Consider the following 22,636-nt stretch of genomic DNA (forward strand, 5'->3'; position numbering starts at 1 on the left):
CAAGTTTGCTGTATAGTACATTGCTCTGTTGCTTTTTTATTTTTTTATCGTCATTAGTACATGATCCCAATTGAAGCTCCAAGACGCAGGTAATTTGATAAAATAAAAAAGTAGACTGTGTTAATTTATTGGCGCATTCAACCATGACGTGCGCCATAATTTAAAAACTCCATGGATTGTGGTAAAACAATTCCATCATATCTGAATTCAGACATCTTTATGTACCTCCTCCACTACAAGAGGCAGTGCTCATCCACTCTTTTTGTTTTGTTTCTAGTGAAGTCCAAGAGCATGTCAGAGAACACCGGGCTGGCCGCATGAAAAGAAAGTGGCCAATGCGTGTTTGCTGTCAGAGAAGCTCAAAGGAAAACTGTTAATAATCTGTGAAAGCCGAGATACACAGCAGCAAAACTGACTGGTCTCCACAATATAACAGCCAGGCGTCAGCAGTCATGGACAACATAGTCCTTTTGACTGACAGGCTCCATCTGACAGCCCGATAACTAAGGCAAATAAACCACAAAGAAAATGAGAAAAAAACAAGAAAAAAAAAACAGCTGGCCCGACTGGGACTGGTCTGACTAATGAGCGCTGCATTGTATGGTCAGGTGGAGGGAGCGTCTACGATAAGGCTGCGTATCTGGTGAACAGAATAGAGCATCCAGCCGGGGGAAACGATACTGACTCTTTAATTATGGAGCAGCCTACTCCATAGCTGGCCCAGCGAGTCAGGGAGCTCAGTGAGCTAATTGTTGAGGTGTAGCACAAAGGGTCTGAGGAAAAAAAATAAACAAAAAAACAAAACGGAGCAAAAGGTGAACTAGCGAGTAGCGAACAGGACAGCCTCCGGTACAGTCCGCACATGGTGGGTGACTGACTGACTTTAGGAGCACAGACAGACAGAGAGACAGGCAGGTGGTTGGTGGTGGTGGCAGATGGATATATTCTTTATTTTATTTATCTGTTATTTTACCAGGTAAGTTGACTGAGAACACGTTCTCATTTACAGCAACGACCTGGGGAATAGTAACAGGGGAGAGGAGGGGGATGAATGAGCCAATTGTAAACTGGGGATGATTAGGTGACCGTGATGGTTTGACGGCCAGATTGGGAATTTAGCCAGGACACTGGGGTTAACACCCCTACTCTTACGATAAGTGCCATGGGCTCTATAATGACCTCAGAGAGTCAGGACACCCGTTTAACGTCCCATCCGAAAGACGGCACCTTACACAGGGCAGTGTCCCCAATCACTGCCCAGGGGCACTGGGATATTATTTAGATCTGCACAGATTCTGACTGTGGAGGAGAGAGCTCTCTGTACTTTGCTCTGTTCATCTTTGCCTCGATCCTGACTAGTCTCACAGTCCCTGCTGCTGAAAACAAACCATTCCCACAGTATGATGCTGCCGCCACCATGCTTCCCCGTAGGGATGGTGCCAGGTTTCCTCCAGACGGGACGCTTGGTAGACAGGCCAAAGAGTTCAATCTTAGTTTCATCAGACCTGAGAATTTTGTTTCTCGGAGTCAGAGTCCTTTCGGTGTCTTATGGCAAACTCTAAGCGGGCTGTCATGTGCCTTTTACTGAGATGTGGCTTCCGTCTGACTACTCTACCATAAAGGCCTGATTGGTGCTTCCGCAGATATGGTTGTCCTTCTTGGAAGGTTCTCCCATCTCCACAGAGGAACTCTGAAGCTCTGTCCGAGTGACCATCAGGTTCTTGGTCACCTCCCTGACTAAGGCCCTTCTCCAACGATTGCTTAGTTTTTCGGGGCGGCCAGATCTAGGAAGAGTCTTGGTCTTCTTCAAATTAAGAATGATGGAGGCCACTGTGATCTTGGGAAACTTCAACGCTGCAGAAATGTTTTGGTACCCTTCCCCAGATCTGTGCCTCGACACAATCCTGTCTCGGAGCTCTACGGACAATTCCTTTGATGGCTCATGGCTTGGTTTTTGCTCTGACATGCACTGTCAAATGTGGGACCTTATATAGACAGGTGTGTGCCTTTCCAAATCATGTCCAATCAATTGAATTCACCATTTACCATTTCCAATCATTTACCATGACCAATCAAGTTGCAGAAACATCTCAAGGATAATCAATGGAAACAGGATGCACCTGAGCTCAATTTCGAGTGTCATAGCAAAGGGTCTGAATACTTATGTAAATAAGGTATTTCTGTTTTTTGTTTTTTTATACATTTGCAAAAAATGTCTAAAATGTGTTTTCACTCTGTCAATATGGGTAATTGTGTGTAGATTGATAGTCACAGAGATGGAGAGATCCCCTAGTCAAATGTCAATGTGACAATGAAACATTATGATGCATTGGTCTGGTGCACTGTGTGGATTATTGGTTCCTATCAGGACCTACCGCGTCTTTCTCCTCAAATCAGTCATATCCAGGAAATCAGAGCCATGAGAGAAACAAGATTATAGAGTTCAGTTATTTTCTGTTGTTTGATCTGGCCGGTATATTTGAACTGCACAGACGGGAAGGTGCTACGCACGCTGAGGCAGTATCGCTCAAAACACGAGACACACAAACCGCCATAAAACAGAGCTCCGGACCAACTTTAACACGCCAATGCTTCATCTACCGGAATATTCCCCCTCCTGTAGGTTTTGTCTGAAGTAAATGCTATCTCACGTTCTATAATGAGCTTCTCCTGCATCCTGTATACATTGCAGACAGATTATGCAGTATAGGAATAAGGCTACAGTAGCCCTGGACCGGGTCTAGTCTCATGCTGTGCGTGTGTGTGTTGGTGCTGTGACTGTTGGTCTCAGTGGAATAACATTCTCCAGTTTAACAAGAGGCTGACATGATGTGAGGGACTGATCTGTCCCCACTCTGACTCTCTCTCCGCAGCATTGTTGCTATTAGCTGCAGACAGGATGCGTTCCAAATGGCACTCTATCCATTTTGTATGACAGGAGCCCATAGGGGTGTGTAGTGCATTAAATAGGGAATAGGGTGCCATTTGGGATGCATTGAGGGAGCCACTGGAGGAACCAGGGTTATGTCTAGATGGGATTCAGCAACAGTAAGGAAGTGAGTTGAGTTATGTAATACTCATGTAATACTTATGTCATATAGCACAATCAATCAATCAATCAATGCAAGTGTATTTATAAAGACCTTTTTACATCAACAGGAATCACAAAGTTATTTACAGTCGTGGCCAAAAGTTTTGAGAATGGCACAAATATTAATTTTCACAAAGTTAGCTGCTTCTGTGTCTTTAGATATTTTTGTCAGATGTTACAATGGAATACTGAAGTATGATTACAAGCACTTCATAAATGTCAAAGGATTATATTGACAATTAAATGAAGTTGATGCAAAGAGTCAATATTTGCAGTGTTGACCCTTCTGTCAATTAACTTCTGGGCCACATGCTGACTGATGGCAGCCCATTTTTGATTAATCAGTGCTTGGAGTTTGTCAGAATTTGTGGGTTTTGTTTGTCCACCCGCCTCTTGAGGATTGACCACAAATTCTCAATGGGATTAAGGTCTGAGGAGTTTCCTGGCCATGGACCCAAAATATTGATGTTTTGTTCCCCTAGCCACTTAGTTATCACTTTTGCCTTATGGCAAGGTGCTGCATCATGCTGGAAAAGGCTTTGTTCGTCACCAAACTGTTCCTGGATGGTTGGGAGAAGTTGCTCTAGGAGGATGTGTTGGTACCATTCTTTATTCATGGCTGTGTTCTTAGGCAAAATTGTAAGTGAGCCCACTCCCTTGGCTGAGAAGCAACCCCACACATGAATGGTCTCAGGAGGCTTTACTGTTGGCATGACACAGGACTAATGGTAGCGCTCACCTTGTCTTCTCCGGACAAGCTTTTTTCCGGATGCCTCAAACAATCGGAAAGGGGATTAATCACAGAAAATGACTTCACCCCAGTCCTCAGCAGTCCAATCCCTGTACCTTTTGCAGAATATCAGTCTGTCCCTCATGTTTTTCCTGGAGATAAGTGGCTTCTTTGCTGCCCTTCTTGACACCAGGCCATCCTCCAAAAGTCTTTGCCTCACTGTGCATGCAGATGCACTCACACCTGCCTGCTGCCATTCCTGAGCAAGCTCTGTACTGGTGGTGCCCCGATCCCGCAGCTGAATCAACTTCAGGAGACGGTCCTGGCACTTGCTGGACTTTCTTGGGCGCCCTGAAGTCTTCTTCACAACAATTGAACCGCTCTCCTTGAAGTTCTTGATGATCCGATAAATGGTTGATTTTGTTGCAATCTTACTGGCAGCAATATCCTTGCCTGTGAAGCCTTTTTGTGCAAAGCAATGATGACGGCACGTGTTTCCTTGCAGGAAACCATGGTTGACAGAGGAAGAACAATGATTCCAAGCACCACCCTCCTTTTGAAGCTTCTAGTCTGTTATTTGAACTCAATCAGCATGACAGAGTGATCTCCAGCATTGTCCTCGTCAACACTCACACCTATGTTAACGAGAGAATCACTGACATGATGTCAGCTGGTCCTTTTGTGGATGCAGTGGAAATGTTTTTGGGGGATTCAGTTAATTTGCATGGCAAAGAGGGACTTTGCAATTAATTGTAATTCATCTGATCACTCTTCATGACATTCTGGAGTATATGCAATTTGCCATCATACAAACTGAGGCAGCAGACTTTGTGAAAATTCATATTTATGTCATTCTCAAAACTTTTGGCCATGACTATACAGTCCTCTCATCTCAGGCCTGTGAATCTTTATGTACAGTATAGCTTCAGTGGATTCTTTAAAGCATATTAAAAAGCCATGGATATAATCAGGGAAGCAGTGCTGCTCTCTCTCATCATAGTTAATACCAGCCTTTTGTAGGAGATGAGGCTAAAGTTGGAGCTTAATGTTCACACAGGAGATTGAGATCATGGACATTTGGCCCCAGACTCCCTCACTCCTTCTTGTCTGACATTCCAAAAGACTACATTTTGTGTGTGTGAGGCATAACATTCCTGAAGGAGGCTTAAAATACTGCAGTTTGCAATGGTATAGTGTCCAACAAATTTGACTGCTATCATCTTACACATTTCAGTTCTATTTAGTGGACAGAACATTTTACCAGTGTAATGGGTACTACTATACTGTACCTGGGGTTGGTGAGGTTGTAACAGGACTTCCAGATCTGTAGCATGTGTTTGCAGGTGAGCAGAGCCTCCTCAGGTCCTTGACACAATGTCTCCAGCTTCACCTTGGTGAATAACAGACTGCAGGCAAACACATGGGAAACGCACAGTTTAAAACACAGGAACACATCACATTAAAACAAAAGACACAACACATTAACACAGAAGACACAACACATTAACACAGAAGACACAACACATTAACACAGAAGACACAACACATTAACACAGAAGACAACAGTGTGAGGTTGCAGACAGAGGAAAGCATCATCCCGCTGCTACAAACTCACACTACATATTCAATGAGGAGTACTAGAATCTCTAGGATGCCTGGGAGTAGGGGGTGCATTCACCAAGAACTCTCCACTCAGAGAATAGAAGTGTTTAAAACTTCTTGCATCGAGCAAACCCGTATCCGGGAGCGTAATCATAGCCTCAAGCTCATTACCATAACGCAACGTTAACTATTCATGAAAATCGCAAATAAAATGAAATAAATATATTCACTCACAAGCTTAGCCTTTTGTTAATAACACTGTCATCTCAGATTTTCAAAATATGCTTTTGAACCATAGCTAAACAAGCATTTGTGTAACAGTATTGATAGCCTAGCATAGGATTATCCCTGGCATTCAGCAGTCAACATTTTCACAAAAACAAGAAAAGCATTCAAATAAAAGAATTTACCTTTGAAGAACTTTGGATGTTTTCAATGAGGAGACTCTCAGTTAGATAGCAAATGTTCATTTTTTCCAAAAAGATTATTTGTGTAGGAGAAATCGCTCCGTTTTGTTCATCACGTTTGGCTAAGAAAAAACCCCGAAAATTCTGTCATTACAACGCCAAACTTTTTTCCAAATTAACTCCATAATATCGACAGAAACATGGCAAACGTTGTTTAGAATCAATCCTCAATGTGTTTTCACATATCTATTCGATGATAAATCATTTGTGGCAGTTGGGTTTCTCCTCGGAAGCAAACAGAAAAATACACGCAGCTGGAGATTACGCAATAATTGCGACGGAGGACACCAAGCGACCACCTGGTATATGTAGTGTAAAATGGTCAATCTTCCAATGATATGCCTACAAATACGTCACAATGCTGTCGACACTATGGGGAAACGACAGAAAGTCTAAGCTCATTCGTGACCCATTCACAGCCATATAAGGACTCATTGAAACACAGCGCCTTCAAAATCTGGGGCACTTCCTGTTTGAAATTTCATATTGGTTTCGCCAGTAGCATCAGTTCTGTGGCACTCACAGACAATATCTTTGCAGATTTGGAAACGGCAGAGTGTTTTCTTTCCAAAGCTGTCAATTATATGCATAGTCGAGCATCTTTTCGTGACAAAATATCTTGTTTAAAACGGGAACGTATTTGTATACAAAAATTAAAAGAGCGCCCCCTATATCCAAAAGCCTAGATGAACGCCAATCTGAGCAGAGAGAGAGATAGAGAAAGAAAGAGAGACACAGCAGAGAGAGAGAGATAGAGCAGAGCGATAGAGAAAAGCTAATGGGAGAATAAAGTTTTCATTCATAGAACCCCCTTATCCACCCTTCTGCTCTCCTCCCTCCCAGCCTATTGTGTTCTTCCCAGCGCAGCCTAGTGGAATAAATGACAATCTATTAATCTATACTGAACAAAAATACACATGCAACCATTTCAGCGATTTTAATGAGTTACAGTTCAATTGAAATAAATTCATTAGGCCCTAATCTATGGTTATCACGACTGGGCAGGGCGTAACCAGGGTGGACTTTGAATGGCATAGGCCCATCCACTTGGGAGCCAAGCCTAGCCAATAAGAATGAGTTTTTCCCCACAAAAGGGTTTTATTACAGGCATAAATAATCCTCTCAGCACTTGATATGCCACACCTGTCAGATGGATTGGCAAAGGAGAAATGCTTTCTAACAGGGATGTACAGTGCCTTGCAAAAGTATTCATCCCCATTGGCATTTTTCCTATTTTGTTGCATTACAACCTGTAATTTAAATGGATTTTTATTTGGATTTCATGTAATGGACCTACACAAACTAGTTCAAAGTGGTGAAGTGAAATGAAAAAAATATATGCAACAATAGAGTGGTTTAAGGGGAAACATTTAAATGTATTGGAATGGCCTAGTCAAAGCCCAGACCTTAATCCAATTGAGAACCTGTGTTATTACTTAAAGATTGCTTTACACAAGCAGAACCCACCCAATTTTAAGGAGCTGGAGCAGTTTTGCCTTGAAGAATGGGCAAACATCCCAGTGGCTAGATGTGACAAGCTTATAGAGACATATCCCAAGAGACTTGCAGCTGTAATTGCTGAGAAAGGTGGCTCTACAAAGTATTGATTTTTGGGGGTGTGAATAGTTATGCAAGCTTAAATTCTCTGCTTTTTTGTCTTATTCCTTGTTTGTTTCACAATAAAAAATATTGACCATCTTCAAAGTGGCAAGCATGTTGTGTAAATCAAATGTTACAACCCCCCCCCCCCCCAAATCTATTTAATTCCAGGTTGTAAGGCAACAAAATAGGAAAAATGCCAAGGGGTTGAATACTTTCGCAAGCCACTGTAAACAAATGTATGCACAACATTTGAGAAATAACATTTTTGTGCATATGGAAAATTGCTGGGATCTTTTATTTCAGCTCATGAAACATGAGACCAACACTTTACATGTTGCGTTTATATTTTTGTTCAGTATAAGTAGTGCCCATTCAAACATCACATTACCATCACCTTTCATCTCTTCCTCATCCCAATATACAGTACCAGCTACTGTGTGTGTGTGTTATGGATGTACTATGTGTATGAATGTGCAACAAACCACATGCCTTGAATCTTCTCTGCAATGTTATCACACAAATAATAACAGTACACTCTTTTTACACACATTTTCACAGCATCCACCCTCAGCCTCATGTTTTTACAAGTGCACACACACAGGCATGCGCGCGCGCACACACACACACACACACCACTCTCCCACAGGGAAAGCTGAAGCTCAATCAAGCTTGTGAAAAAAAACGTGTTCTTTTTCATGTTGTGTAAGTGGCTAAGGCAGAGAGAGCGGCACAGCAGCCAACACTGTGGTGTTCTGAGGGTACAGCAGCCAACACTGTGGTGCCCTGAGGGTACAGCAGCCAACACTGTGGTGCCCTGAGGGTACAGCAGCCAACACTGTGGTGCCCTGAGGGTACAGCAGCCAACAGGAGATGAGGTGAGGAGAGTAGATGGGGAGGAGGAGAGGAGATGGGGAGGGGGAAAAGGAGATGGGGATGAGGAAATGGGGATGAGGAGAGCAGATGGGGAGGAGGAGAGGAGATTGAGAGGGGGAGAGGAGATGGGGAGGAGGAAGGGAGATGGGGGTGAGGAGAGGAGATGGGGAGGAGTAGAGGCGATTCAGAAGAGGAGATGGTGAGGAGGAGATTGAGAAGAGGAGAGGAAATGGGGAGGATGAGAGGCGATTGAGAAGAGGAGATTGAGAAGAGGAGATTGAGGAGGGGAGATTGCGAGGGGGCAAAGGAGATTGGGGGGAGAGGAGATGGGGAGGAGAGGAGATGGGGATGAGGAGATGGGGAGGAAGAGGGCCTACAAGCAACACACAATTGAGGACGTCATTTCCGGTCACAACTTGCAGACTTGTTTTCGAGTTGCTGTGAGTTTTGTTGCCAACCTGTTTTGCTACCTGACAACTTTACGGTTTTTACTTTTTAATTACCGTTTATATTTTTGTTTTTTTTCCTCAACTTTTTCACTCCGGACGCTTTATCTGGACACGATTCGTCAGGACCTCCAACAGCCGAAGCTAAGTAGTAACATTAACATGATGCCTTCTAATTGCAGTCGCTGTACTCGCCTTACGGCGAGGATAGCAGTGCTACAAGCCCAGCTTCAGACGCAATCGCTAGGCAAGGGTCATTTCAGTGTAGGAAAGGATGAAACAGCGTCTGTGCCACCAGTAAGTACAGATAGTAGTATAAATCCCCTGGCACAGTCCCCGCAGCCGGACAACTTTTTCACGGTTTCTGGAAGGAAATGCTGTAGGAACGCTCAACCGGTGTCGCTCATTCAGCCGACAGAAACTTTCAACCGGTTTTCCCCATTAAGCAGCAGGTCGGAGTCAGAGGCTGAGTCTTCTCTGGTCTTTACTCCTCCCGTTACGGGGTCTGAGACGCCGAAGCTTCCCACCATTAGCTCTGACAAATTGAAAACTCTAGTCATTGGCGACTCCATTACCCGCAGTATTAGACTTAAACCGAATCATCCAGCGATCATACACTGTTTACCAGGGGGCAGGGCTACCGACGTTAAGGCTAATCTGAAGATGGTGCTGGCTAAAGCTAAAACTGGCGAGTGTAGAGAGTATAGAGATATTGTTATCCACGTCGGCACCAACGATGTTAGGATGAAACAGTCAGAGATCACCAAGCGCAACATAGCTTCTGCGTGTAAATCAGCTAGAAAGATGTGTCGGCATCGAGTAATTGTCTCTGGCCCCCTCCCAGTTAGGGGGAGTGATGAGCTCTACAGCAGAGTCTCACAACTCAATCACTGGTTGAAAACTGTTTTCTGCCCCTCCCAAAAGATAGAATTTGTAGATAATTGGCCCTCTTTCTGGGACTCACCCACAAACAGGACCTGCTGAGGAGTCACGGACTCCATCCTAGCTGGAGGGGTGCTCTCATCTTATCTACCAACATAGACAGGGCTCTAACTCCTCTAGCTCCGCAATGAAATAGGGTGCAGGCCAGGCAGCAGGCTGTTAGCCAGCCTGCCAGCATAGTGGAGTCTGCCACTAGCACAGTCAGTGTAGTCAGCTCAGCTATCACCATTGAGACCGTGTCTGTGCCTCGACCTAGGTTGGGCAAAACAAAACATGGCAGTGTTCGCCTTAGCAATCTCACTAGGATAAAGACCACCTCCATTCCTGTCATTATTGAAAGAGATCATGATACCTCACATCTCAAAATAGGGCTACTTAATGTTAGATCCCTTACTTCAAAGGCAATTATAGTCAATGAACTAATCACTGATCATAATCTTGATTTGATTGGCCTGACTGAAACATGGCTTAAGCCTGATGAATTTACTGTGTTAAATGAGGCCTCACCTCCTGGCTACACTAGTGACCATATCCCCCGTGCATCCCGCAAAGGCGGAGGTGTTGCTAACATTTACGATAGCAAATTTCAATTTACAAAAAAAAAAAAAGAAGTTTTCGTCTTTTGAGCTTCTAGTCATGAAATCTATGCAGCCTACTCAATCACGTTTTATAGCTACTGTTCACAGGCCTCCTGGGCCATATACAGCGTTCCTCACTGAGTTCCCTGAATTCCTATCGGACCTTGTAGTCATAGCAGATAATATTCTAATCTTTGGTGACTTTAATATTCACATGGAAAAGTCCACAGACCCACTCCAAAAGGCTTTCGGAGCCATCATCGACTCAGTGGGTTTTGTCCAACATGTCTCTGGACCCACTCACTGTCACAGTCATACGCTGGACCTAGTTTTGTCCCATGGAATAAATGTTGTGGATCTTAATGTTTTTCCTCATAATCCTGGACTATCGGACCACCATTTTATTACGTTTGCAATTGCAACAAATAATCTGCTCAGACCCCAACCAAGGAACATCAAAAATCGTGCTATAAATTCACAGACAACACAAAGATTCCTTGATGTCCTTCCAGATTCCCTCTGTCTACCCAAGGACGCCAGAGAACAAAAATCAGTTAACCACCTAACTGAGGAACTCAATTTAACCTTGCGCAATACCCTAGATGCAGTTGCACCCCTAAAAACTAAAAACATTTCTCATAAGAAACTAGCTCCCTGGTACACAGAAAATACCCGAGCTCTGAAGCAAGCTTCCAGAAAATTGGAACGGAAATGGCGCCACACCAAACTGGAAGTCTTCCGACTAGCTTGGAAAGACAGTACTGTGCAGTACCGAAGAGCCCTTACTGCTGCTCGATCATCCTATTTTTCTAACTTAATTGAGGAAAATAAGAACAATCCGAAATTCCTTTTTGATACTGTCGCAAAGCTAACTAAAAAGCAGCATTCCCCAAGAGAGGATGACTTTCACTTTAGCAGTGATAAATTAATGAACTTCTTTGAGGAAAAGATTATGATTATTAGAAAGCAAATTACAGACTCCTCTTTAAATCTGCGTATTCCTTCAAAGCTCAGTTGTCCTGAGTCTGCACAACTCTGCCAGGACCTAGGATCAAGAGAGACGCTCAAGTGTTTTAGTACTATATCTCTTGACACAATGATGAAAATAATCATGGCCTCTAAACCTTCAAGCTGCATACTGGACCCTATTCCAACTAAACTACTGAAAGAGCTGCTTCCTGTGCTTGGCCCTCCTATGTTGAACATAATAAACGGCTCTCTATCCACCGGATGTGTACCAAACTCACTAAAAGTGGCAGTAATAAAGCCTCTCTTGAAAAAGCCAAACCTTGACCCAGAAAATATAAAAAACTATCGGCCTATATAGAATCTTCCATTCCTCTCAAAAATTTTAGAAAAGGCTGTTGCGCAGCAACTCACTGCCTTCCTGAAGACAAACAATGTATACGAAATGCTTCAGTCTGGTTTTAGACCCCATCATAGCACTGAGACGGCACTTGTGAAGGTGGTAAATTACATTTTAATGGCATCGGACCGAGGCTCTGCATCTGTCCTCGTACTCCTAGACCTTAGTGCTGCTTTCGATACCATCGATCACCACATTCTTTTGGAGAGATTGGAAACCCAAATTGGTCTACACGGACAAGTTCTGGCCTGGTTTAGATCTTATCTGTCGGAAAGATATCAGTTTGTCTCTGTGAATGGTTTGTCCTCTGACAAATCAACTGTAAATTTCGGTGTTCCTCAAGGTTCCGTTTTAGGACCACTATTGTTTTCACTATATATTTTACCTCTTGGGGATGTTATTCGAAAACATAATGTTAACTTTCACTGCTATGCGGATGACACACAGCTGTACATTTCAATGAAACATGGTGAAGCCCCAAAATTGCCCTTGCTAGAAGCATGTGTTTCAGACATAAGGAAGTGGATGGCTGCAAACTTTCTACTTTTAAACTCAGACAAAACAGAGATGCTTGTTCTAGGTCCCAAGAAACAAAGAGCTTTTCTGTTGAATCTGACAATTAATCTTAATGGTTGTACAGTCTCTTTGATTTGGTCCTGCCGTACATACCTACACGTACGCTACGGTCACACGACGCAGGCCTCCTAATTGTCCCTAGAATTTCTAAGCAAACAGCTGGAGGCAGGGCTTTCTCCTATAGAGCTCCATTTTTATGGAAAGGTCTGCCTACCCATGTCAGAGACGCAAACTCGGTCTCAACCTTTAAGTCTTTACTGAAGACTCATCTCTTCAGTGGGTCATATGATTGAGTGTAGTCTGGCCCAGGAGTGGGAGGGTGAACGGAAAGGCTCTGGAGCAACGAACTGCCCTTGCTGTCTCTGCCTGGCCGGTTCCCCTCTTTCCACTGGGATTCTCTGCCTCTAACCCTATTACAGGGGCTGAGTCACTGGCTTACTGGGGCTCTCTCATGCCGTCCCTGGAGGGGGTGTGTCACCTGAGTGGGTTGATTCACTGATGTGGTCATCCTGTCTGGGTTGGCGCGCCCCCCCCCCCCTTCCCCCCCTTCCCCCCCTTGGGTTGTGCCGTGGCGGAGGTCTTTCTGGGCTATACTCAGCCTTGTCTCAGGATGGTGAGTTGGTGGTTGAAGATATCCCTCTAGTGGTGTGGGGGCTGTGCTTTGGCAAAGTGGGTGGGGTTATATCCTTCCTGTTTGGCCCTGTCCGGGGGTGTCCTCGGATGGGGCCACAGTGTCTCCTGACCCCTCCTGTCTCAGCCTCCAGTATTTATGCTGCAGTAGTTTGTGTCGGGGGGCTAGGGTCAGTTTGTTATATCTGGAGTACTTCTCCTGTCCTATTCGGTGTCCTGTGTGAATCTAAGTGTGCGTTCTCTAATTCTCTCCTTCTCTCTTTCTTTCTCTCTGAGGACCTGAGCCCTAGGACCATGCCCCAGGAATACCTGACATGATGACTCCTTGCTGTCCCCAGTCCACCTGGCCGTGCTGCTGCTCCAGTTTCAACTGTTCTGCCTTATTATTATTCGACCATGCTGGTCATTTATGAACATTTGAACATCTTGGCCATGTTCTGTTATAATCTCCACCCGGCACAGCCAGAAGAGGACTGGCCACCCCACATAGCCTGGTTCCTCTCTAGGCTTCTTCCTAGGTTTTGGCCTTTCTAGGGAGTTTTTCCTAGCCACCGTGCTTCTACACCTGCATTGCTTGCTGTTTGGGGTTTTAGGCTGGGTTTCTGTACAGCACTTTGAGATATCAGCTGATGTACTAAGGGCTATATAAATACATTTGATTTAATTTGATTTGAAGAGAGGCAATTGAGAAGAGGAGATGGGGAGGAGGAGAGGAAATGGGGAGGAGGAGAGGAGATGGGGAGGAGGAGATTGAGAAGAGGAGAGGAAAAGGAGATGGGGATGAGGAGAGTAGATGGGGAGGAGGAGAAGAGATGGGGAGGGGGAAAAGGAGATGGGGATGAGGAGATGGGGAGGGGGAAAAGGAGATGGGGATGAGGAGAGGAGATGGGGGGGAGTAGAGGCGATTCAGAAGAGGAGATGGTGAGGAGGAGATTGAGAAGAGGAGAGGAAATGGGGAGGCGGAGAGGCGATTGAGAAGAGGAGATGGTGAGGAGGAGATTGAGAAGAGGAGATTGAGGAGAGGAGATTGCGAGGGGGCAAAGGAGATTGGGGGGAGAGGAGATGGGGAGGAGAGGAGATGGGGATGAGGAGATGGGGAGGAAGAGAGGCAATTGAGAAGAGATGGGGAGGAGGAGAGGCGATTGAGAAGAGGAGATGATGAGGAGGAGAGGAGATGGGGAGGAGGAGAGGAGATGGGGAGGAGGAGAAGAGATGGGGAGGAGGAGAAGAGATGGGGAGGAGGAGAAGAGATGGGGAGGAGGAGAAGAGATGGGGAGGAGGAGAAGAGATGGGGAGGAGGAGAAGAGATGGGGAGGAGGAGAGGAGATGGGGAGGAGGGGAGGAGATGGGGAGGAGGAAAGGCGATTCAGAAGAGATGGTGAGATGGTGAGGAGGAGATTGAGAAGAGGAAATGGGGAGGAAAAGAGGAGATGGGGAAGAGCAGAGGAGATGGTGAGGAGGAGATTGAGAAGAGGAGAGGAAATGGGGAGGAGGAGAGGCGATTGAGAAGAGGAGATGATGAGGAGGAGAGGAGATGGGGAGGAGGAGAGGAGATGGTGAGGAGGAGAGGCGATTGAGAAGAGGAGATGATGAGGAGGAGATTGAGAAGAGGAGACTGAGGAGAGGAGATTGGGAGGGGGCAAAGGAGATTGGGAGGAGAGGAGATGGGGAGGAGGAGAGGAGATGGGGAGGAGGAGAAGAGATGGGGAGGAGGGGAGGAGCTGGGGAGGAGGAGAGGAAATGGGAAGGAGGAGAGGGGATGGGGAGGAGGAGAGGAGATGGGGGGGAGGAGAGGAGAAGGGGAGGAGAAGAGATGGGGAGGAGTAGAGGAGATGGGGAGGATGAGAGGAGATGGGGACAAGGAGAGGAGATGGGGAGGAGGGGAGGAGATGGGGAGGAGGAAAGGCGATTCAGAAGAGATGGTGAGGAGGAGATTGAGAGGAGGAGAGGAAATGGGGAGGAGGAGAGGAGATGGGGAGGAGGAGAGGCGATTGAGAAGAGGAGATGATGAGGAGGAGAGGAGATGGGGAGGAGGAGAGGAGATGGTGAGGAGGAGAGGAAATGGGGGCAGGAGAGGAGAAGGGGAGGAGAAGAGATGGGGAGGAGTAGAGGAGATGGGGAGGATGAGAGGAGATGGGAACAAGGAGAGGAGATGGGGAGGAGGGGAGGAGATGAGAAGGAGAGGCGATTGAGAAGAGGAGATGGGGAGAAGGAGAGGAAATGGGAAGGAGGAGAGGAGATGGGGAGGATGAGAGGAGATGGGGACAAGAAGAGGAGATGGGGAGGAGGGGAGGAGATGGGGAGGAGGAAAGGCGATTCAGAAGAGATGGTGAGGAGGAGATTGAGAAGAGGAAATGGGGAGGAAAAGAGGAGATGGGGAAGAGGAGAAGAGATGGGGAGGAGTAGAGGAGATGGGGAGGATGAGAGGAGATGGGAACAAGGAGAGGAGATGGGGAGGAGGAAAGGCGATTCAGAAGAGATGGTGAGGAGGAGATTGAGAAGAGGAAATGGGGAGGAAAAGAGGAGATGGGGAAGAGGAGAGGAGATGGTGAGGAGGAGATTGAGAAAAGGAGAGGAAATGGGGAGGAGGAGAGGCGATTGAAAAGAGGAGATGATGAGGATGAGAGGAGATGGGGAGGAGGAGAGGAGATAGTGAGGAGGAGATTGAGAAGAGGAGAGGAAATGGGGAGGAGGAGAGGGGATGGGGAGGAGGAGAGGAGATGGGGGAGGAGAGGAGAAGGGGAGGAGAAGAGATGGGGAGGAGTAGAGAAGATGGGGAGGATGAGAGGAGATGGGGACAAGGAGAGGAGATGGGGAGGAGGGGAGGAGATGAGGAGAAGGAGAGGCGATTGAGAAGAGGAGATGGGGTGAAGGAGAGGAAATGGGGAGGAGGAGAGGAGGTGGGGAAGAGGAGAGGCGATTGAGAAGAGGAGATGATGAGGAGGAGATTGAGAAGAGGAGACGAGATTGGGAGGGGGAAAAGGAGATTGGGAGGAGAAGAGATTGGGAGGGGGCAAAGGAGATTGGGAGGAGAGGAGATGGGGAGGAGGAGAGGAGATGGGGAGGAGGAGAAGAGATGGGGAGGAGGAGAAGAGATGGGGAGGAGGAGAAGAGATGGGGAGGAGGAGAAGAGATGGGGAGGAGGGGAGGAGATGGGGAAGAGGAAAGGAAATGGGAAGGAGGAGAGGAGATGGGGAGGAGGAGAGGAGATGGAGAGGAGAGGAGATGGGGGAGGAGAGGAGAAGGGAAGGAGAAGAGATGGGGAGGAGGAGAGGAGATGGGGAGGAGGAGATTGAGAAGAGGAGAGGAAATGGGGAGGAGGGGAGGAGAGGCGATTGAGAAGAGGAGATGGGGAGAAGGAGAGGAAATGGGAAGGAGGAGAGGAGATGGGGAGGATGAGAGGAGATGGGGACAAGAAGAGGAGATGGGGAGGAGGGGAGGAGATGGGGAGGAGGAAAGGCGATTCAGAAGAGATGGTGAGGAGGAGATTGAGAAGAGGAAATGGGGAGGAAAAGAGGAGATGGGGAAGAGGAGAAGAGATGGGGAGGAGTAGAGGAGATGGGGAGGATGAGAGGAGATGGGAACAAGGAGAGGAGATGGGGAGGAGGAAAGGCGATTCAGAAGAGATGGTGAGGAGGAGATTGAGAAGAGGAAATGGGGAGGAAAAGAGGAGATGGGGAAGAGGAGAGGAGATGGTGAGGAGGAGATTGAGAAAAGGAGAGGAAATGGGGAGGAGGAGAGGCGATTGAAAAGAGGAGATGATGAGGATGAGAGGAGATGGGGAGGAGGAGAGGAGATAGTGAGGAGGAGATTGAGAAGAGGAGAGGAAATGGGGAGGAGGAGAGGGGATGGGGAGGAGGAGAGGAGATGGGGGAGGAGAGGAGAAGGGGAGGAGAAGAGATGGGGAGGAGTAGAGAAGATGGGGAGGATGAGAGGAGATGGGGACAAGGAGAGGAGATGGGGAGGAGGGGAGGAGATGAGGAGAAGGAGAGGCGATTGAGAAGAGGAGATGGGGTGAAGGAGAGGAAATGGGGAGGAGGAGAGGAGGTGGGGAAGAGGAGAGGCGATTGAGAAGAGGAGATGATGAGGAGGAGATTGAGAAGAGGAGACGAGATTGGGAGGGGGAAAAGGAGATTGGGAGGAGAAGAGATTGGGAGGGGGCAAAGGAGATTGGGAGGAGAGGAGATGGGGAGGAGGAGAGGAGATGGGGAGGAGGAGAAGAGATGGGGAGGAGGAGAAGAGATGGGGAGGAGGAGAAGAGATGGGGAGGAGGAGAAGAGATGGGGAGGAGGGGAGGAGATGGGGAAGAGGAAAGGAAATGGGAAGGAGGAGAGGAGATGGGGAGGAGGAGAGGAGATGGAGAGGAGAGGAGATGGGGGAGGAGAGGAGAAGGGAAGGAGAAGAGATGGGGAGGAGGAGAGGAGATGGGGAGGAGGAGATTGAGAAGAGGAGAGGAAATGGGGAGGAGGGGAGGAGAGGCGATTGAGAAGAGGAGATGATGAGGAGGAGATTGAGAAGAGGAGACTGAGGAGAGGAGATTGGGAGGGGGCAAAGGAGATTGGGAGGAGAAGAGATTGGGAGGGGGCAAAGGAGATTGGGAGGAGAGGAGATGGGGAGGAGGAGAGGAGATGGGGAGGAGGAGAAGAGATGGGGAGGAGGGGAGGAGATGGGGAGGAGGAAAGGAAATGGGAAGGAGGAGAGGAGATGGGGAGGAGGAGAGGAGATGGGGTGGAGGAGAGGAGATGGGGAGGAGGATAAGAGATGGGGAGGAGTGGAGGAGGAGAGGAGATGGGGAGGAGGAGAGGAGATTTGGAGGAGAGGAGATGGGGAGGAGAAGAGATATTGTCTGTATAGCTAGCACTGTGATTTCTATCTGTAACAAATACTAAAAAAATACAATTAATTAGAAATCGAGTTGAATAAGATAAAACAACATTGTAAATGTTATATTGTACATCTGCAATGGGGGAGCAGTGTACATGTATATAGTGCACAGTGTCTTATGTTATGTATTGAACATCTAAGCCAGTTCCACTAATCAGGGACTGATTAGACCTGGGACACCAGGTGTGTGCAATTAATCAGGTAGAACAAAAAACCAGCAGGCTCCGGACCTCGTAGGGGGTGGAATACCCCCCGATGTAGACTATTGTTTTCTTGTGATGTGTTGTTTTGTTCCTGGACCCCAGGAAGAGTAGGGGTTGCCTTGGCAACAGCTAATAAGGATCCTAATATATACAAAATAAGAGGGTATAAAATTGAGTCTGTTGTGGAGAAAGGCCAGACTCCAGACTAACATGAAGTTCTCAGGATAGTCGCTGAGGGCCATCTCGATGATGTTGAGAGTGTCGTGGTAGTGTTTCTGAGCCGACAGCAGCAGCGCCAGCAGGTGGAGAGAGTACACGTCGTCTCCCTGCAGCTGCAGAGCCTGACGCACGTACCCAAGCGCCTCCGGGATCTATAGCAGAGGGCACGGGTCAGATCCCCACCAGACATCCACAGCAAGGGGTGCTGATATCTGGCCATGCTGGAGAGGACCCTAATCTTAACCCTTATTACATCTGAACACATCTGAGTTTGAGTTTATTTTATTTTTACAGCGACAGTGCACATTAATCAACGTTTCAGTAAAAGTGCCGGTTTTAGCCAGACAGCTAATTTTCAACCACAGTCCCTGGGCAGGTTATTAAAAATAATTACTATACAGACAATCATTGAGCAGTGAGCACACGCAGAGCAACATAGGACAAGCAAGACATAGCATACAGACAGCAACATAGGACAAGCAAGACGTAGCATACAGACAGAGCAACATAGAACAAAAAGCAGCAAGACAAAATTCATAAAAGAAACAGTGTTTCCACACCTCACAAACTACAGACAACAGACAACATGGAAAGCGGCAATACACAGCTAGGGACCATGTTCACAAATCTGATTGACCTTTGGCCATGTCTTCATATGCATTTTGTGAAAGTATGATATGTGGTGCAGTTATGTGTGTCTGATGGCTGTCTATTCCAGACATGGGAAGCTCTCACAGAGAAAGCGGATTTACTAAAGGTGCTTTTCCTTAAGGGAACTATACAGTCACCTCTCATTGCAGATCTTGTGGATCTGCTGCCACATGTTTGGGTTTTCTGTTTAACAAAAATACTGAGTGGAGGGGGAGCCAGGCCATTTAGGATCTTGAATACAAGACATGCGTTGGTGTATTGCACAAGATTTTCCCAACTCAGGAGCTCATGCTTTCTGAGGATGTAACAGTGACAATGGCTATTGGGCTTCCTATCAAGCACTTTGAGAGCCTTTTTGTAGACAGACTGAATAGGTTTTAATGTTGTACAGCAAGCTTGGGCCCAACTAGTCAAGCAGTATGTTAAGTGGGGGAGTATCATAGATTTGAAGTACAGTTTAGCTACCTCTGTAGTCAAACAATTTTCGTATTAATCGGAAATTAGCTAGGTTGAATGACCTTTTTCACATGCTTTTTAAAAGAGAGGTTGGAATCAAGTATGATGCCAAGGTACTTAAAATCAGATACCACCTGGAGCTTCTCCCCTGACACATAGACATCTGGCTCAGTAGCATCTGTTGCCCTCTTTGTGAAGAACATGCAAACAGTTTTTTTCACATTGAGATGCAAACACGAGTCACGGAGCCACTTTGTAACCTGGACCATTACAGTAGTGAGTTCTTGTGCAGCTTGTTGTTTGCTCTTTGCATGCACATATATCACTGAATCATCTGCATGCATTTGAACTTCAGACCCAGTACAGACAGAAGGCAGATCATTAATGTTCAGGCTGAACAGGAGGGGCCCCAGTATTGACCCTTGGGGCATGCCCACATCATAGCTAAGAGTGGGCGACAGCTCATTGCTCACTCTGACACACGGAGTTCTGCCTTCAAGGTATGATTTCATCCATATCAAGGCATCGGGGGAAAAGTTGAACTTGGACAATTCTGTGATGAGAATCTCATGGTTAACAGTATCAAAAGCCTTCCTTAGGTCCAGAAACACAGCCCCAACAACGCCCCCTTTGTCCATCTTGGACTTCACATTTTCCAGAAGAAAGCAGTTGGCCGTTTCTGTAGAGTGTTTTGCTCTGAAGCCAAACTGCATGGAGTGTAATGTGAAGGGGCTGTTGTTGAGGTGGGCAATCAGTTGTTCTGCTACACATTTTTCAACAACCTTTGACACCACAGGTAGTATACTAATGGGCCTGTAGTTACTCACGTCAGCAGGGTCGCCCGATTTAAAGATGGCCGTCTTCCATACCCTTGGAAACACCCAGAGACCAATAGATGTGTTGGTGACCTTAGTAATGGGGCCAATTAGTGACTCTGTAGTTTTTAAGAAAGGTAGAGTCCAGCCCAAACACATCTTTGGCTTTAGAGTTCTTTAGTGAGCTAATCACCTTGTTCACCTTTGACTCAGAAACCTCCCTTATGATGAAGACAGGTTGAGTGTCATTCACTAGCACTGAGCCCAAGAAACCAGTGGAGGGGTTCTGTGTCAGTACCCTGACAGAGTCAATAAAGTAGGGATTGAAGGCTATTGCTATTTCGACTGCATCCTGTGTTAGATTGTTATTCACCATGATTTCTAGTCTTTTTGCAATGTTACTATGGTCTTTCCCTGTTAACTTTTTTAGATTCTCCCAGATCAATTTAGAATTTCCCTTTACTTCACCAATTATGTTAATAAAAAAGTTTGATTTCTGATTTCTTTTATCACCTTATTTCTCAGCATGGTAAATCTACGTCTGTCATGCTCTAATTTGGATCTTTTAGAGCATAATCTCGTTCTTTCATCCATTTCCAGATTTCTCCATTTAGCCAAGGAAGAGTGCTCAATTGGCTTTTTGGATTTGATTTTCTTTAGGAAACCAGTTATTGTAGTCTGGATTGTGGATAGAAAAACCTGACTATCAGCTTCCACGTCTGTATAGGACAAGATGTCCTTCCAGTTAATTCCCTTAATTGCGTTTTCAAAATAGTTTAATTGACTCTTCAGTATTCTTAGTTGATCCGGCTTTCTAACAGTAGAGAGGTTAAACCTGCTCTTAGACAGCTTTCTGGCTATAAGTATCAGATTATGATCAGATAGCCCAGTAACCACAGACTTGTCTTCATAATTAATATTAAAATCTCCCATTAAGATGACCTCTTTCCCAAAATCACATTCCCTAAGCGTGTTATTAAACTGATCAAAAAACACACTTTTGGTGGAAGGTGGTCTATACATTCCAATAAGGGTAAAAGACACTTGGGGAGACAGTGTAACGTTCAGGCCAATACATTCTAGTTCATTATCACATGACCACTCAATTTGTTTACATCGGATATGTTTTTTAATGTAAATCATCACACCCCCTCCTCTTCCTTCAATCCTGTCTCTCCTGAAAACATTGTAGCCAATCACAATCAAAGCAGCATATGGAGAGGTTTTATGGAGCAGTGTCTCTGAGAGGCAGAGGAAGTCAAGGTTGGAGTCTGTGAGTAGATGTTGAATTTGATCACTTTTTGGAATGACATTATGAATGTTCAAGTGCCCCCCTAGTAGTCCCTTGGGCTTAGCTAGTGGGTCCCAGACGACTCGAGAGTGATTGACACATTGACAAAAGTTACATTTTTGGTGTTTTCTGACGGCTGGGTTTAGGCCGTTGTGTTTAGTTTTGATTAGGGGCAGTTCAGTAGCGCAATTAACAATCCCTCCCGCCTGCACTGGATGCGGAGAACTAATTAAAACAGCTTGCGTACCAGAAGCAGAGTCAGGGATCACATATAGCGACTCGGGTATGTTTGAAGAGTCAAAATCTATCCTGGAGCCGGGTGAGTCGAGAGAAACCATAGGACCATAGCACTCACCCACCTCCACAGCGGCGACGATCAGTGGACGAGGCCATCCACTGCTTTCCACTCCGGTGAGTATCGCTGGCTCAGTGATGTTAGGCCCAGGATTGAGTTGCACATCCCCGGAGAGCAGGAGGGTAGTGAACAGGTTGTTTAAATGTTTCCGATAAATGTTGAACTTGTCTTTCTTTAGCCTAAGCGGTTCAGTGGAATAGGGAGGTAGGATTGGCCATCATTCAAAACATTATGGTATGCTGTGTACTGTCCGCTCCCGTGGAACGGTGAACCAATGTGTTTGGTGTTGATATTCTCTGACAGTAGATTTGTGTCATCCCAGCAAGGACGCACTGAGATTATCAGTAGAGCAGCTACATAACTGACAATCATGGCAAAGTACTGGAGATAAAACACATAATTGAGCTTTAACTCTTTGCAAGAGTTACTTAGCTGGGGTCGGCGTACACCTGATGTTTAGATAAAATAACAGTATTCGTATGAGAAGCGGCACCTGCCGCACCACCCTGTCTTCCGTCCGCCATTATCCTGTTAACATCTGGCTACAATGTTACGGTAGCAAGCCCTTTCAGAACAAATATTTTGTTTGAATCACTACTCCCTAACCTTTACCCTTCACATTAGTTAAAGGCAAATAGCTCATGTACTTGCTCATCAGTGTTTATGGATTTCCCCTCCATACATGCCTATCTTGTGACAACCAATCACAGATATAACAGGGTTTTTATATCTATGCTAATGTCTCTCCCAGCTCAGCCAATCAGATCTCTGATGGAGTAGATACATCTTAGTTGTTAACACCTGCTTAAATCTACCAAGTAATGACCAATATCAGGTCCTTTTCATTAGTCTACTGCTG

General features: G+C 46.1%; 1 pseudogene across 1 annotated transcript in view; it reads right to left on the bottom strand.

Moving 5' to 3' along the window:
• The window catches only part of LOC110505731 (tetratricopeptide repeat protein 7B-like), a 116,704-nt pseudogene that overhangs the window by 49,897 nt on the left and 44,171 nt on the right, over positions 1–22,636 (bottom strand). The window contains exons 15-16 of the transcript XR_016491555.1: positions 18,201–18,361; positions 5,106–5,227 (exon numbers count right to left, since the gene is read on the bottom strand). The product of XR_016491555.1 is annotated as a tetratricopeptide repeat protein 7B-like (transcript). The remainder of the gene's footprint in view (positions 1–5,105; positions 5,228–18,200; positions 18,362–22,636) is intronic.

Source organism: Oncorhynchus mykiss, chromosome 25 (assembly GCF_057628025.1).
Source record: "Oncorhynchus mykiss isolate SJ-2025 chromosome 25, ASM5762802v1, whole genome shotgun sequence".
NCBI lineage: Eukaryota > Metazoa > Chordata > Actinopteri > Salmoniformes > Salmonidae > Oncorhynchus > Oncorhynchus mykiss.